Source organism: Erpetoichthys calabaricus, chromosome 6 (assembly GCF_900747795.2).
Source record: "Erpetoichthys calabaricus chromosome 6, fErpCal1.3, whole genome shotgun sequence".
NCBI classification, from domain to species: domain Eukaryota; kingdom Metazoa; phylum Chordata; class Cladistia; order Polypteriformes; family Polypteridae; genus Erpetoichthys; species Erpetoichthys calabaricus.
Window position 1 is genome coordinate 67,273,013 of NC_041399.2, and position 15,412 is coordinate 67,288,424.

The window sequence follows — 15,412 nt, forward strand, 5'->3', positions numbered from 1 at the left end:
GTAAGCTGCATAATCTCCTGCCTGACGGAAGAGAGGCAGACAGTAAATGCGCAAGATGAGTGACATCTTCCATAATGGAGGAGGCTTTACTTTTGCACCTGCTGGTTTAAATGTCCTCGATAGTGGGTAGACTGCTGCAGATGACCTGCTGAGCAGACTTAACCACCCACTGCAGTGCTCTTCTGTCTGTGGCTGAGCAACTGCTGTTCCACACCATAATACAGAAGGTAAGGATGCTCTGTACTGCACACCTGTAAAAGCAGGTCAGAATAGTGGGGCACAGACCAGAGCACTGCAGCCTCTTCAGGAGCTATAGGCGTTGGAGGGCTTTTTTATTTTTTACCAGGCAGACTGTATGAACCCTCAAGTATTTTAAGCAGGTGACAATTTCCACCTCTTCTCCATTGCTATAAAGAGGGAGAGGAGGGAGAGTACCAGTCTGCCGACAGTAAAAGTAAGTGAAGTAAGCCATGTTGTATAAGATTGTATTGCAATAGTGGGACTTTAACACAGTGAGCAGAGAAATATGCAACAGTGTTGGTTAAGTGGTTAGTGTTTTGGGCTGGCAGTGAAGATTTAGGCTGCATGTTTTGTTATCGACCTCACCATCTCTGTGGAGTTTGCCAGTTCACCTGTTTAAAAAAAGGTGGACATATCATGCTTGGTTGTCAGCCTTGACCACACTCTCGATCTGCAACAGTGTAAAAAAAAGGTTAAGAACAAGAATAAAGCTGTCAGATGAGAAATTCAGCATAACTACAACAGGATAAATGGTTCTAACGCAACAAAACCAAATTTTGTATATATTGTATCAGTTTTTAGTATATATGTAGGTGACATGGTGTGTTTAAGGCAGCTCTTTCTGCACAGTGTATGGAGGAGCTTTCCAGCTTTCCTTCAATAACTTTATTTACACCCACATTTCAAGATGCACTACATTTACTGATTGTAATTCTATGTGTGGTTGCTTTTAAGTGTGACTTCCTACCATGCTACCTAGGTCTGATTTCTGTCTTGCGCATGTTTCTGCCTGGGTATGCTCAATCTCTCTGTGACCCCAAATCAAGTAAATAGTTGTAGAAATATGAATAAAGATTACAATTTATTATTGAAGTTGTTAATACCTTTGAAAGTTTAATACTATTGGGTAGTATTATTTGGCATTTTGCTTCCGTGTATTTTATTTTCTTAATTTTACAAACCTTAGACTTTAAGGTTGCAACCACCTTTTATTAGCAGAATGTGTAACACCTCCATACCATCCTTTTATAAGCATTCTAAAATGATGAATTTTTTTTCAGTTTAAGAATGAAGTTGGATTACCTCACTTGTTAGCTCAGATCAATGTACTAGTTGATTATTAGTTTTAGTCTTCCAAGGTGTGCCGCAATGTCTCTCAGCTCTCTTATCTCCATTTTATTCTTCAAAAAATTCAAGTTTATGCTGGAAAGATGCAAGTGGATGAAATCTCTTCCTTATATTGTGCTCTTAATTCTTAGATCGGAGACTGTCACATTCTGCCTCCTACTCTAATTTTTGTGTCTCTTGGTATAAAGAAGTCACGCACACCGTTTGTGGAGTAATTTTAAGGATTAGCAGTACTCCAAATTTACATAACTTGCAGTGTGATAGGGAGCATCCATGATTAATTTCACAATACTAGTGTTCATTGTGGAGTAACAGTGCAATCTATAAGGAAACATAATGGGGCAACCAAAACCAGTTGCAAATGTCCCACTCCAGACACTGGGAGTTGCCATTCCCTATGTAATTAATGGTGGTGTTTCTCTTAATAAGTATCACTGAGAGAGTTAACAGGCAGCTAAATCTTTCACTGCCATGATACATTTCTTCAGTGTTAGTACTGTAGGTTGTTGTAAGCAGAAAACTCCTCTCTGGGTTCCAGTCATGTCATCTGGACAGGACACCCCAAGATATAAAAACAAACAGATTCATAGATAGACAGAGAGACATTTGGAGCAGGACATTCAAGACATTTCAAATATAACAAATACACTAACTGTCATCACTGTTAATGTACTATGGGAATTAATTACATTACTTTTTATAATCAGAAAATATAATAAGCACAATTTGGAAATCCAAATAAATAGACAAAACATTTCCAAAAAATCCTTCAAATTTCACCTTTTTATAATAATAATAATAATAATAATAATTCATTACATTTATATAGCGCTTTTCTCAGTACTCAAAGCGCTATCCACACAGGGAGGATCCGGGAAGTAAACCCACAATCTTCCACAGTCTCCTAACTGCAAAGCAGCAGCACTACCACTGTGCCACCTGTTTATGGAGCTATTATACATATTTCCCAAAAATGTACATATGCTTTAATATAGAAAAGGGTTGTATAGTGAAAACACAAATTAAATTACTCATACCTGTTACCAAAGGCAATGTTATACTGTAGTTATGTGTGTGAAAGTGATAAAAACGATATTATTAACATTTCAAAAAAAGCAATTAATATCAGATTTAAAATTACGTATATCAGGACATATTATTTAAATTAATATTTTATTACATTTAATAGTACAGTTTGTACCATTTATACAATAAATGTACTGTACTCCCAAAATATATTCAAATTAGATGCAAAATTTCATAAAAACAGACATTAAATTACTGTCAAAGGAGATAGCCTGATTTAATATTGTGATATTTTTGATTAATTAAAACAACATATTTTATAACTATCCTGTTATTGGACTAAAAAGGGTTTACAGTATGGTAAAATAACACTAACCAAAAAATATGCACATTCTATAGTCTTGTGAACTATAAACTGGATAATTACAGTTCATCTGCCAGCACTGTATATTCAGTAGTGAAGTCTGGAATTATGAGGAGCTACTGTAGTGAAGTTCATTTTAAATAACATCATCTGATTTCAGTGTTAATTATATTTATCACACTCTTCCATAAACTTCTTCATTGTTGGATTTCCTGGGAACTGAGCAACAGCGCCTTTGATATAACCCTTGAGTACATTATTTTTTAACTTCAGGCCAGTTAGAAAGAGAACTTTACTAACCTTAGCTCAGAGTTTACTGTGGAAATTATGCTGCCTTGTAGTGATGAAGATACAGTATAGGCAGTATTTGTAACTTGTTTATCGTTTTTTTTTTAACAGTACACCTATAGATGATCTGAGGCAACTTACTAAGAATTACAATTGATCCTGAGGTCACTTGCCAAAGAACAGACCTTTTCACCAGAGGTCCAGATCTAGGTAGTGTGTTTATAGCATTTGTCCCCCAAATTTCAATTCCACTACTGTACAATAGAGTTTTTTGAACTTCAAGGGGAGCCTAATACTGTACACATTAAATAGTTTTGTTCTTCTCTATACAGTAATCAAACCTATGTGCTGTTTGCCTTCATTTACAGACTTTCTTTTCAAGGTCTCTGAGATGATGGAGGGATTTATTCCCTGAGACTAAAAGAGAGCAGGCTAATATGCTAATTCTCCCCTTAACAAGGTGATATTGTATTTGCCTATATCTTTCTTTATAAATTTAAAATAAATGAACCATTAAATTCAACCTATTTTAAAAATGAGAGATAACCAAGTTTGAAAAAGGTGTACAGCCCACATACACATTTCAAAGCACTGTATAGTATATCATCATGGGAATGAACATCAGAAAATAGATTAATAATAAATATAATTTAATACCTCCCTGTAAAGGTATTACAGTTGAGCTGACCTAAGTCAGAAATCACACTATACCTGCCTTATAGCTCTGCACATAGATAACAGGAATATCAAAACTTGCAATATAAGTTACTAGGACTACACACTCAAACCCACTCATGGACTCTTTAGTCTTAGAACTCATAATCAGTTCCTATAGGAACATTACATTACCACTCCCTTCAAACATTAATACTATTTCGAGCTTTCTGTGTACCCAATTATTTGCAACACTGAATGGGCTTACAAGTACACAGCTTGGCCTCTTATTACCTGTTATTGAGATGGCGTCCTGGGCAGATTCAGCATGGCCATTGGTTGTTCCTGTTCCTCACTGGAGTATGGCCTTGCCGGTATTGATGCTCATAAACTCTTAGCATACCATTAAAACTTCCTTCTCGCTTTGGGCATTTCTTAGTCCATAAGCCAGTCTTCCCTGACTTGAACTAAAAGGAGAAAAAAAGAGTTGCTGTGAGAATTATTCATTCTGATATTACTAGTAGGCTGTCCACTGGACAGGGAAATGTGATGCTCTGGAAGAATTAAAAAGAAACACTTGGTAGGAGATCAATGATTCATAGCATTTCATATTGTTAAGAACCTAATTAGAGACAATACACAGCTTTACCATTATGAGCAAAATAACTAGCAAGAAGCTGGCTCATTTAATTGTGAGGCTACATGACTTTTATGCACAGTATGCAAAGGAAGATAGTAGTGGATATAAACTATAGATAGCACTGGAATAAACAGCTGGGAAGTATAGCTTAGTTAGCGTTATTGCCTAATAGCTCCATAGTTCTGAGTTCAAATCTGTGTGTAGTTTGGAGATTCTCCCTGGAGCCAACAGAGAGCACAAGGCAGCAACAAATCCCGGGCAGGGCTCCAGCCCACCGCAGGGCACACACACACACACACCAAACACACACTAGGGACAATTTAGGATTGCCAATGCACCTAACCTATATGTCTTTGGACTGTGGGAAGAAACCGGAGCACCCAGAGGAAACCCACGCAGACACAGGGAGAACATGCAAATTCCATGCAGGGAGGACCCAGGAAGCGAACCCTGGTGTTCTTACTGCGAGGCAGCAGCGCTACCACTGTGCCACCATGCTGCCCATCCTCAAAAATGTGTGTTAGATTATTTATCATTATCACACACGTGTGCATGGGAAACAGCTAAAGGGCCTAAATAATAGTAACTCTATGCCAGACCAGGGGGTGGCAGAGTGTGCTGACTGTCTCTCTCAGTCTCTTGCAGACCTTTCTCGGGAAATCCCGCTTGGTTCCAGCGCCAACGATGACATCACTTTCCAGTCATGAGGATGTCACTTCCGGTCACGAAGACGTCACTTCCGGTTCCAATGACATCATTTCCCATTCTTTTTGTTAAAACCGCCATCTTGTCTCAATGCAAGTCAGTTCTAGACTCTGTTCTATGCACATCGTGCTACTGTAAATCAACTTTTGCAACCGGGAAAACAATATATGGATGGCTTCCCCAAATCTTTATGATGTCTATGACTCATTCTTATGACAATCACCTTGTGCATATTAATTTGAGTGTGCTCTGTAATGAGGTTGTACTCAGTTCAAGACCAGTTCCTACTTTGCATCCAATGTTGGGAGAAATTTTCATGGGCCTGAACTGGATTAGGTGGGTTTGCAAAGACATATACTGTATGTACTAAATGATGAATAGATCAATTATTTTGTGTTTTATATTTGTGATTAATTTAAATCATTTTGCAGAAGTCTGTTTTCAGTTTGACATTAAAGAGTCTTTTTCTGTTAATCAGTATCAAAAAAGCCAAATAAAATCCACTGTAATTCAATGTTATATAACAATAGAATGTGGAAACTTTCTTATCTGCATGTCACAACTTTATCCTCTAGGACTTTAAAAATGTTAAATACCCAGAGAGCATCTGAGTATTAAGCAATTGTACAAGTACTGAATAATTTCACCATATCAAAGCTAATTCACAGAAGCTCTTCCTTGACTGAGGTCACAAGCACTCATGCATATTATATTTCCAACTTAGTGACACTTTGTTATGTGCTGAATTAAAATGCAAGGCCAAACAGGTAGGAGAGACAAGTTTACTGACCTAACAGATGCTTCTTACAACTTGAATGAAACTTGCAGAATTGCTGCTGTTTTATTTATTTATTTATTTTTTGCCTCTACTGACTGAATGAAAGAGTTAGAAAATAATTAATGTCATAGTGCTTTTGAGAAGACCACTATCTGAAAAATGTCAGGTTGTTTAAATTAAGTAACAGTATGAAACTGAATTATTTGTTGTGCTTACGAAAACAGCATTTAGATTGGCTCTTACAGAATCTTAATTGTGTATTAAGTGGCAAAAACAGAAATATTATTATTTATAAAAAATTCCATCAGATATATTATTCTGCAGATACGAATGTGAATTTGGAAATGTCTGTTCAACAAGAGTAGGCAGAAATTTTGTTATAAATAACCATTCAAGATTTTTTTAGCTTATCATGTTTCTTTATAATGATACTTAGTGGAATTACTTTTGTTGTATTCTTGAAGGCATAACAGTGGCACTCTCAAATCAACTTCAAACCCAGCATGAGCATCAAAGATGGTCAAATTTATAAAAAAAATAAAATAAAAATAAAAACATGCATTTTCTTAACCAAATATGATGACACAAAGAAGTTATAACTAAGAGAGATTCACAGAGTACCAAATAAGCACAAGGAAACTATGAATCTTTTAGCCTCCCAACACAGAACATTGAATGCCTGACTAGGGCATGTGGGTGCCTAAAGTATTTAGCTAATTCGGCTTATACCTTATACTCACCCTTATCACCTCCCTAGACCTCCTTCTCTAGACCTATCACCTCTAGACTCTTTTCTGTCCACCAGCCAAGTGCTTGTCATCTACTCTCCATCTAACTCCACACTCAAAGTAAGGCAATTTGGATTTAAGCCTGGGCTATACAATACTTATAGAAAATCCCTAGAAAGTACTTCCCAATGCCTTCTAAGCTGTGCAGAAGCCTAGTCTTGGTGTCACGCAACTCCCTCTAGTAACAACAGGCCTGATGCAATTCATTGTTCTATTATTATTCTGAATATGTGCTATGAGAGTAGAAAGTACATGCAAAAGAAAGTGTTTTTTTAACTGTGATAGTTCCTCAGAAATACCCAGTGACAGCAATACAGATTTTAGTTCTAGTGATAGTGAAGCTTACAAAGTTGGAATCTGGCATAAAAACAGTAAAATCTGGCTCCATTTCTGAATGTGCTTGGTGTAACATGTCCTTTGCTCAACTTTCAAAGCTGTCTTTCACTGATCTCCAGAGCACAAGACAGATTTATCATGCACAGATGATCCCTTGAAGAATTTCAATGTGTTTGTAAGTGACAGCATGTTAGAGGTGGCTGAGTGTAACAGATGACCAATACAATTGATCCTGCACTGCACACTGAAACCAAATTACAAGGTGCTTATGTGGTCTGATGTCAGTTAAGATGAGATGCTGGCTTTCTTTGCACTTATAGTGCATAATAATTCAAAATCCTAATATGGAAATGTACTGATTAACAAAATTGTAGGAGCCAATCTTAGAAAGTTAATGTACTGATTAACAAAGCTGTAGGAGCCAATCTTAGAAAGGTAATGCTAATGTTAAATTCACTTAACTGTCTGCTTAATTTGAATAAAATATCAGTTTCACATAGTTACTTATGGTATAATCTCTTACCCCCTGTAAGATAACATGACATAGCACTTTCTTAGCTATTCCTGTAAAAACAGAGTGTTAATTAGGCCAGTTAGGAAACAGTCTCACTGCTAGAAGCATGGACTGATAGACTAGTTTATAAATAGAACATTAGCATACAGTTTTCTGACCACGCTAACTGTTCTAGACATAATATGTCCGCAAGACAAAACTTAGAAAGAAAAGTAAAAGACATGTAAGCCTCAAAGAGAACTTTCTTTAAACAAGAACTTATAAACCATCCAGAATATGGATCACGAGTGAAACACATTTCTGCTTACTTGTCAGGTGTTTGCATTTTGTTGACAACTTCTTACCTGCCACTTCACATATAGTGAGAAATCCTTTCTGAAAATAAAATCCCTCTCTGCACTTCTCGTAACTCTACAGAATGTTGTTATTGATAAATCATATGGTTTGGAAAGGACATTCAACAGTGTAGTGATACAAAACTTTGTACAATCACTCAGTTGATAGGATCACTACTGAACAACAGTTACAGTCTATTGGCAGCTGGACAGAAAGTGCCAGACTTCACGAACTGGTGGAAACCTACAACTACTGGTGTGTTTTTATTTGTATTGGATTTTCTTAATTGGACACGGATTAGACTTTCTTTTGTTTTAAATATCTGTTATGTCTGTTCTGATGGCTATCAGGTAGAATTCTAAGCTTTGCCATTCCTCATTGATTACTTGACAAAGATCAGTTTCATTCTGTGAAAGATTCTCTGCATACAAAACTGATTATTTAGATATTGAAAAGGTTCCTAACGTGAACAAAACAGAGATTTTTAATGTATAGTAAGGCTGCCCATCAAGATACAGACAGATCTAGTAAATCATGACTTAGCTTGGATTATTGTATGTTGTAAGAGTCGCTTTAAAATAATGAAATCATTGGTATTTCACAAATCTAATATCAGCTATTTATATTTGTTAATTGAATGATATGGATATAAATAAATAAAGGATCCTTTTGGAACCTTCAGGAGGATGGTTCTTTTGGTAATCAAAAATGGTTCCCCAATGGCATTGCTCTGAAGAACCACTCTGATACCTTAATTTTTAAGAGTGTAGCTGGGGGTCGAGTAATGGTTCAAGGCCAGGAGTCCCCATTCTTCCTAAGTCTGCCCCTGATTATAGATACATACAGTACTTTATGAAAATTAATGAACTTCTCTTACCTAGGGTACCTCAAACAGATTGCCACACTTTACCAATCACTCATCTTCAGTACAAGCTGTTTTTCTTATTATAATTGGCTACAATACTTTATTACTAACTGAATTTTGGTAGAATCCTTGGGTGATTTTACAGCTGTCTTTACTTTATTGAGGTTCCACTAAATTATAAACTGAAATGTAGTCATTGAGACAATCAGGTGGCAGCACCAGTCAGGTCAACATTATACATACCGAAACAGCATAAATCACTTTAGTCTTGCTGTATTAGCTGCTCAAGAGCCTGGTGGTAGATTTTCTGACCGGTAACAAATTGATCAGATTCACCATAAGCCTGGACTTAGTTACAAACAATAAACTTGTTACATTTTCCTTAATGCCCTTAGTAATAGAACAAAGAAATTAAATAAAATCAAGAGTAAAAGATGAGATAGGTGATGTACAAAACGAAAAGGGCACACAAGTCATCTGTAGTAAACAACCCAACAGAAATTCCTCAGCAATCTGTGGATGACCTGAGTCCAGGTGGCAGGTGATATGACCCTGAGCTTCAGCTGTTGAAAACATTCTGCAGAAGTGGAACAGTTTAGCAAAATGACACATCTTTTCATTAACAACTATTACCAGGGAAGGTTTCTCAAGAGACTAAACCTCTGCCTGTCCCCAAGAATCAAGCAAAATATATACTTGGCCACAGCATTATAATGTATTTCTCTCCTTAGCTGTGGTACAAAAAACTATAGGAGTAAAATTTAATGAAAAACTGATAAAGCCTACACTAGCCTCATCCACAATAAAGCCTAGGAATCAAACTATATTTAAATATGTTCATGTTCAAACAATTTGCACCCTTAAGTGAACACCCATTGTAAGGTATATGACTGCTTACAATATAATTTTACAATTAGAACTGCTGAAATTATATTATAAATTATATATATATATATATAAACCCAGCTCTACACCCTGGCCAGGATCCTGGAGGGGGCATGGGAGTTTGCCCAACCAGTCCACATGTGTTTTGTGGATTTGGAGAAGGCATTCGACCGTGTCCCTCGAAGTATCCTGTGGGGTGTGCTCCAAGAGTATGGGGTACAAGGCTCGTTGTTATGAGCCATTCAGTCCCTGTACAGGAGGAGCAGGAGCTTGGTCCGCATTGCCAGTAATAAGTCGGACTCGTTTCCTGTTGAGGTTGGACTCTGCCAGGGCTGCCCTTTGTCACTGATTCTGTTCATAAGTTATATGGACAGAATTTCTAGGCGCAGCCAAGGAGTGGAGGGAGTCTTGTTTGGTGACCTCAGAATCTCGTCTCTGCTATTTGCGGATGACATGGTTCTGTTGGCTTCATTCGCAGCTGAGTGCAAAGCACACTTTGATTACCAAAAGAATCATCCTCCTGAAGGTTCCAAAAGGATCCTTTATTTATTTATATCCATATCATTCAATTAACAAATATAAATAGCTGATATTAGATTTGTGAAATACCAATGATTTCATTATTTTAAAGCGACTCTTACGAGGATGAGAGTAAGCACCTCTAAATCCGAGGCCATGGTTCTCAGCCGGAAAAGGGTGGAATGCTCTCTCCGGGTTGGGAACACAGTACTGCCTCAAGTGGAGTAGTTCAAGTATCTCGGGGTCTTGTTCACGAGTGAGGGAAGAATGGAGCGGGAGGTTGACAGATGGATCTGTGCGGCATCCGCAATAATGCAGGCTCAGCAACGGTACGTCGTGGTGAAGAGAAAGCTGAGCCAAAAGGCGAGGCTGTTGATTTACCAGTCGATCTAGGTTCCTACCCTCACCTATGGCCACAAGCTTTGGATAGTGACCGAAAGAGCAAGATCGCAGATACAAGCGGCTGAAATGAGTTTTCTCTGCAGGGTGGCTGGACTTTCCCTTAGAGATAGGGTGAGGAATTCAGTTATCCGGGAGAGACTCGGGGTAGAGTCGCTGCTCCTCCGAATTGAGAGAAGTCAGTTGAGGTGGTTCGGACATCTGGTTAGGATGCCCCATGGATGCCTCCCTGGGGGCCACCCTGGAAGAAGGCCACGGGGCACACCCAGGACACGCTGGAGGGATTATATCTCCCGGCTGGCCTTGGAATGCCTCGGGGTCCTCCCAGAGGAGCTGGAGGAGGTGGCCGGGGAGAGGGAGGTCTGGGCTTCCCTACTTAGGCTGCTGCCCCCAGGACCCGATCTTGGATAAGCGGTGGATAATGGATGGATGGATGGATATAAAAATCCTTGTAGGGAAAAATGGAAGAAATCTTGGAAAAGGCAATGCAGAGAAAGACCCCTTTCCAGGTAGGTTGGGTGTGCAATGTGTGTCAAAAATAGGGTAAATACAAAATAATACACAAAACAGATCCTCTTCAAAGATCTAGATGGCCAATCTATCATTGCCACCTCGAGAATAAAATAATTGTAATAGTACAAGCTACAAACCAAAATGCATGAGTAGATTATATCACATATGACGATTCAGATTTGTTTAGAGCTGCCTACCCCCTACTGGCCATTCCATAAATGAGTCAGTGCTGGGCCAGATGATCTGATGAAAGGGCCCTTCTACACAATGATTCCAGTGCTGCTTTATCAGAGATGACTTTACCATAGGCAGCCAAACAACCTGGCTGTATAGCAATGGCACCAAGTTCCACCGAAAAGAGAAACAGAGTAGTTGAGTGTTAGTAACAAATTACAAATATCATATTACTTGTGTTTTAGTACTAATGGCTAACAACAGAAGTGGTGCATGCATGCAGCTCTAGTCTGGGTGCTTGAAGTAGTAAGTCTTCGGCCAGGATTTAAAAACTGAGACTGAAGGGGCACCTCTTATAGTAGCAGGCAGACCATTCCACAGCTTTGAGGCCCTGTACCTAAAAGCTTGACCTCCCACTGTTATTTTATTAATCCTTGGAATCGTAAGCAGAAGCGCACCTTGAGATCTTAATGTGCGGTCTTGGTTTGTTAGTAATGATAAGTTCAGATAAATAAGCCAGACCTCAGCCATTTAAGGCTTTATATATTAAAAGGAGGATTTTGAAATCTCCCCCAAAGGACTAAACCTAAAGTTAAAAAACCTTACCAGAGACTGTTAATTACTAAGAGTCAGAGCAAAACAAGAAACCTGGAAACTGTATAACAGAACCTGCAACATTTTTGTCAGAAAAGGTTTAAAGTAGTGTGATAAACTTTGGTAAGGTACAGAGGAATGGGTGGCATAGGACAAGGACAAATTCAAGCAGTTGAAAAAACATTCTTAAGCATATAGCACCTACCTGCTCTTTCCACAACAAGGTTTTATTCTCCTTTGAAACAGGAGCATCAAACTTAATTTCAGAATGGATGAATAGTAACTTTCTCAAATTAAATAAAGAAAAAACCGAAATCTTAGTGATTGGCAATAATGGATACAATGAGGCTATTAGAAATAAACTGGATGCATTAGGATTAAAAGTCAAATCGGAGGTAAAAAGCTTAGGGGTAACCGTTGATTGTAATCTGAATTTTAAATCGCATATTAATAAAATCACTAGGACAGCATTTTTTCACCTAAGGAACATAGCAAAAGTTAGACCTCTTATATCATCGAAAGATGCAGAGAAATTAGTTCATGCGTTTGTCTTTAGTCGGCTAGATTACTGTAATGCACTCCTCTCAGGACTACCCAAAAAAGACATCAATCGTTTGCAGTTAGTGCAGAATGCAGCTGCTAGAATCCTTACCAGGAAAAGAAAATCCGAACACATTTCTCCAGTTTTGATGTCACTACACTGGTTACCTGTGTCATTCAGAATTGACTTTAAAATTCTGCTTATGGTTTATAAAGCTTTAAATAATCTCGCCCCGTCTTATATATCGGAATGTCTGACACCTTATATTCCAAATCGCAACCTCAGATCCTCAACTGAGTGTCTCCTTAGAATTCCAAGAGCAAAACTTAAAAGAAGTGGTGAGGCGGCCTTCTGCTGTTATGCACCTAAAATCTGGAATAGCCTGCCAGTAGGAATTCGCCAGGCTAATACAGTGGAGCACTTTAAAAAACTGCTGAAAACACATTACTTTAACATGGCCTTCTCATAACTTCACTGTAATTTAATCCTGACACTCTGTATATCCAATTCATTATAATAACTATTCATTCAAAATTTGTACTAACCCCTACTCTCTCTTCTGTTTTCTTTTCCGGTGTCCTATTGGTGGTGGCTTGTGCCACCACCATCTACCCAAAGCACCATGATGTTCCAACAATGATGGATGGATTAAAAGCCAGAAGTCTGTATAACCATCAGCATCAAGTGACTCCGTGAGAACCCTAACTACAAAGAGGACTATTTCATTTATGTTAGGTAGAATGCCCAAAGGGGACTGGGCGGTCTCGTGGCCTGGAACCCCTACAGATTTTATTTTTTTCTCCAGCCTTCTGGAGTTTTTTTTTTGTTTTTTCTGTCCACCCTGGCCATCGGACCTTACTCCTTTCTATGTTAACTAATGTTGTCTTATTTTAATTTCTTATTTGTCTTTTATTCTTCTTTTCTTCATTATGTAAAGCACTTTGAGCTACTTTTTGTATGAAAATGTGCTATATAAATAAATGTTGTTGTTGTTGTTGTTAATGGCTCCTTTTCCACAAGGTGGAAGGAGCACACATAGGTCCACTCTATGACTTTTACAAATTTAGTGAGGTCCTCTTAGGTGGTGGTTCACCCAAACTGCAAATCAAACTGTAAGTCAAAGTGCAGCGTAATGCCTTGTGAACTATGATTTCCTCATATTGATCTACTTTCTTTTTTTTTCAAATTATTGTGGCTACATTTAAGGAAGAAAATGGTACTGGACCTTTCATGCCTCTAACTGTCATGTACCATATAGTCTTCGCTGGGAAAACCTTAATCTTGAAGTTAAAACACATATCCAATAAATAATAAATAAACAAATAGATACCAACAGGCAGCCATACACTTTTATGTGGCAGATAACCTTCATCGTCTTTAAATGAGCAATGCTCAGACTTTTTGACTTTTTTTTATTAATAAAATACAATAATCTATCAGCAGATTGCTATGTTTAACACTGGGCAGAGTGACCTACCATCAATGACTGGTGTGGATCTTCCACTTGCTACTCATCTATGTGACTTCTGTCTTCCAATTGAAAATAACATATCTGAACTAATTATTAAGTCCAGTCCCTCTACCTGGATCTATTTTCTACAACTTTAATTAAAGCCTTCCGGCCTACTATTATTCAACTTATAACTTGCATAAGTAACATCTCTCTTACTACTTGCACAGTTTTCCCCTCACTAAAAGCTGATATCATTAGACCACCTTCCAAAATCAAAGTGGTTTCGACAATGATGATTTCAGTAACTACTAGTCTATTTCAAATTTGCTGTTTGTTTCCAAAATTCCTGGGAGGGCTGTTGCATCTCAACTTTAATGTCATCTTGATAATAATCTCTTTGAAATATCTCAATTTTGTTTTCAATTCAAGTATAGCATTGAAACTGCCCTGGTTAAGATTACCAATGACTTTTTCTGTTTACCCTCCATCCTCATCCATCTCTACCTCAGTGTAGTCTTTGATACTATATCCCACCAGCTCATTATGGAACTATTGGGTAGAATTGTAGTTGACAGTACTGTGTATTTCTGGCTTGCTTCATATCTTACCAATAGCACACGGTTTGTTCAAAAAGTGAACTACCGGTCAGAGAGCTCAGTGGTTTTTTCATCAGTACAATATTCGTTTTCATTGTTACGCTGATGACACAAAGCTGTCCACATCCAAAAGGACTTACTTTCATTCCTATCCCCAGTACTCTTTAGTGCATGTGTTGATGACATTAATATGTGGATGACAAATAGCTCTCTCAAATTTAACAGCAGTAAAACTTAGTTATACTTACTTACCTGTACATTTACATTAAAATAAGAAAGGGAAGGCTAATTGTGATGTCATTTAAAAATATCAAAAGAGAAAATGCTCAATGTAAAATATTTAAAACACACATAATGTAAGATATCATGCAGCCATCCATTGTTGAAACTGCTTCATTTAGGTCAGAATTGTAGGATAAGTGAGAAGGTCATCACATCAGCTGTCTACTTGTAATAAGACATAAATGTTCAGTTCCAGAAAATTTCCCATTATTCCATAGTACAAATAGAATGTAACCTATTATTTTATGTTTTAAGTTTGAAAACTTCTTGTCAACTACTAATGAAGACACATAAAGTTACATTTCCAAAAATAATAAACAGCAGATTGGCAGTTACTGTAATTATAAAGTTGATTGAAGTTTTCTTAAAGTATAATTCCGAGCATTTCTGGTTTGTTGATGCGTCACCAAATACAGACTTCATGAATCCTGCTTTCACAGCAACAGCTCATACACACTAACCATTCATGTGGCTCCCTGCCACTTATAAGCAAGTCACAAATGTCCCCAGCAGACACCACATGGAGCACTGACCTTAAGAAAAGAGCAAAAGTGACAAATCTGTAACATTGTTTTCACATAATTTTTTCCATGATCATTCTATGATCATTCCAAAATAACATACCCATGATGGCTTCATATTCAAAGCCTAAGAACTCAATTTTCACAGCCCTTTTCAGCCACAGTCAGGATAACATAATTGTTCTGTGGGTAATACTGCTCTTTAGCTACACTGGTATTGCATTCTTTAATCCTACAAATGAACACTGCTTCATGCTGGTAACATAAATGATT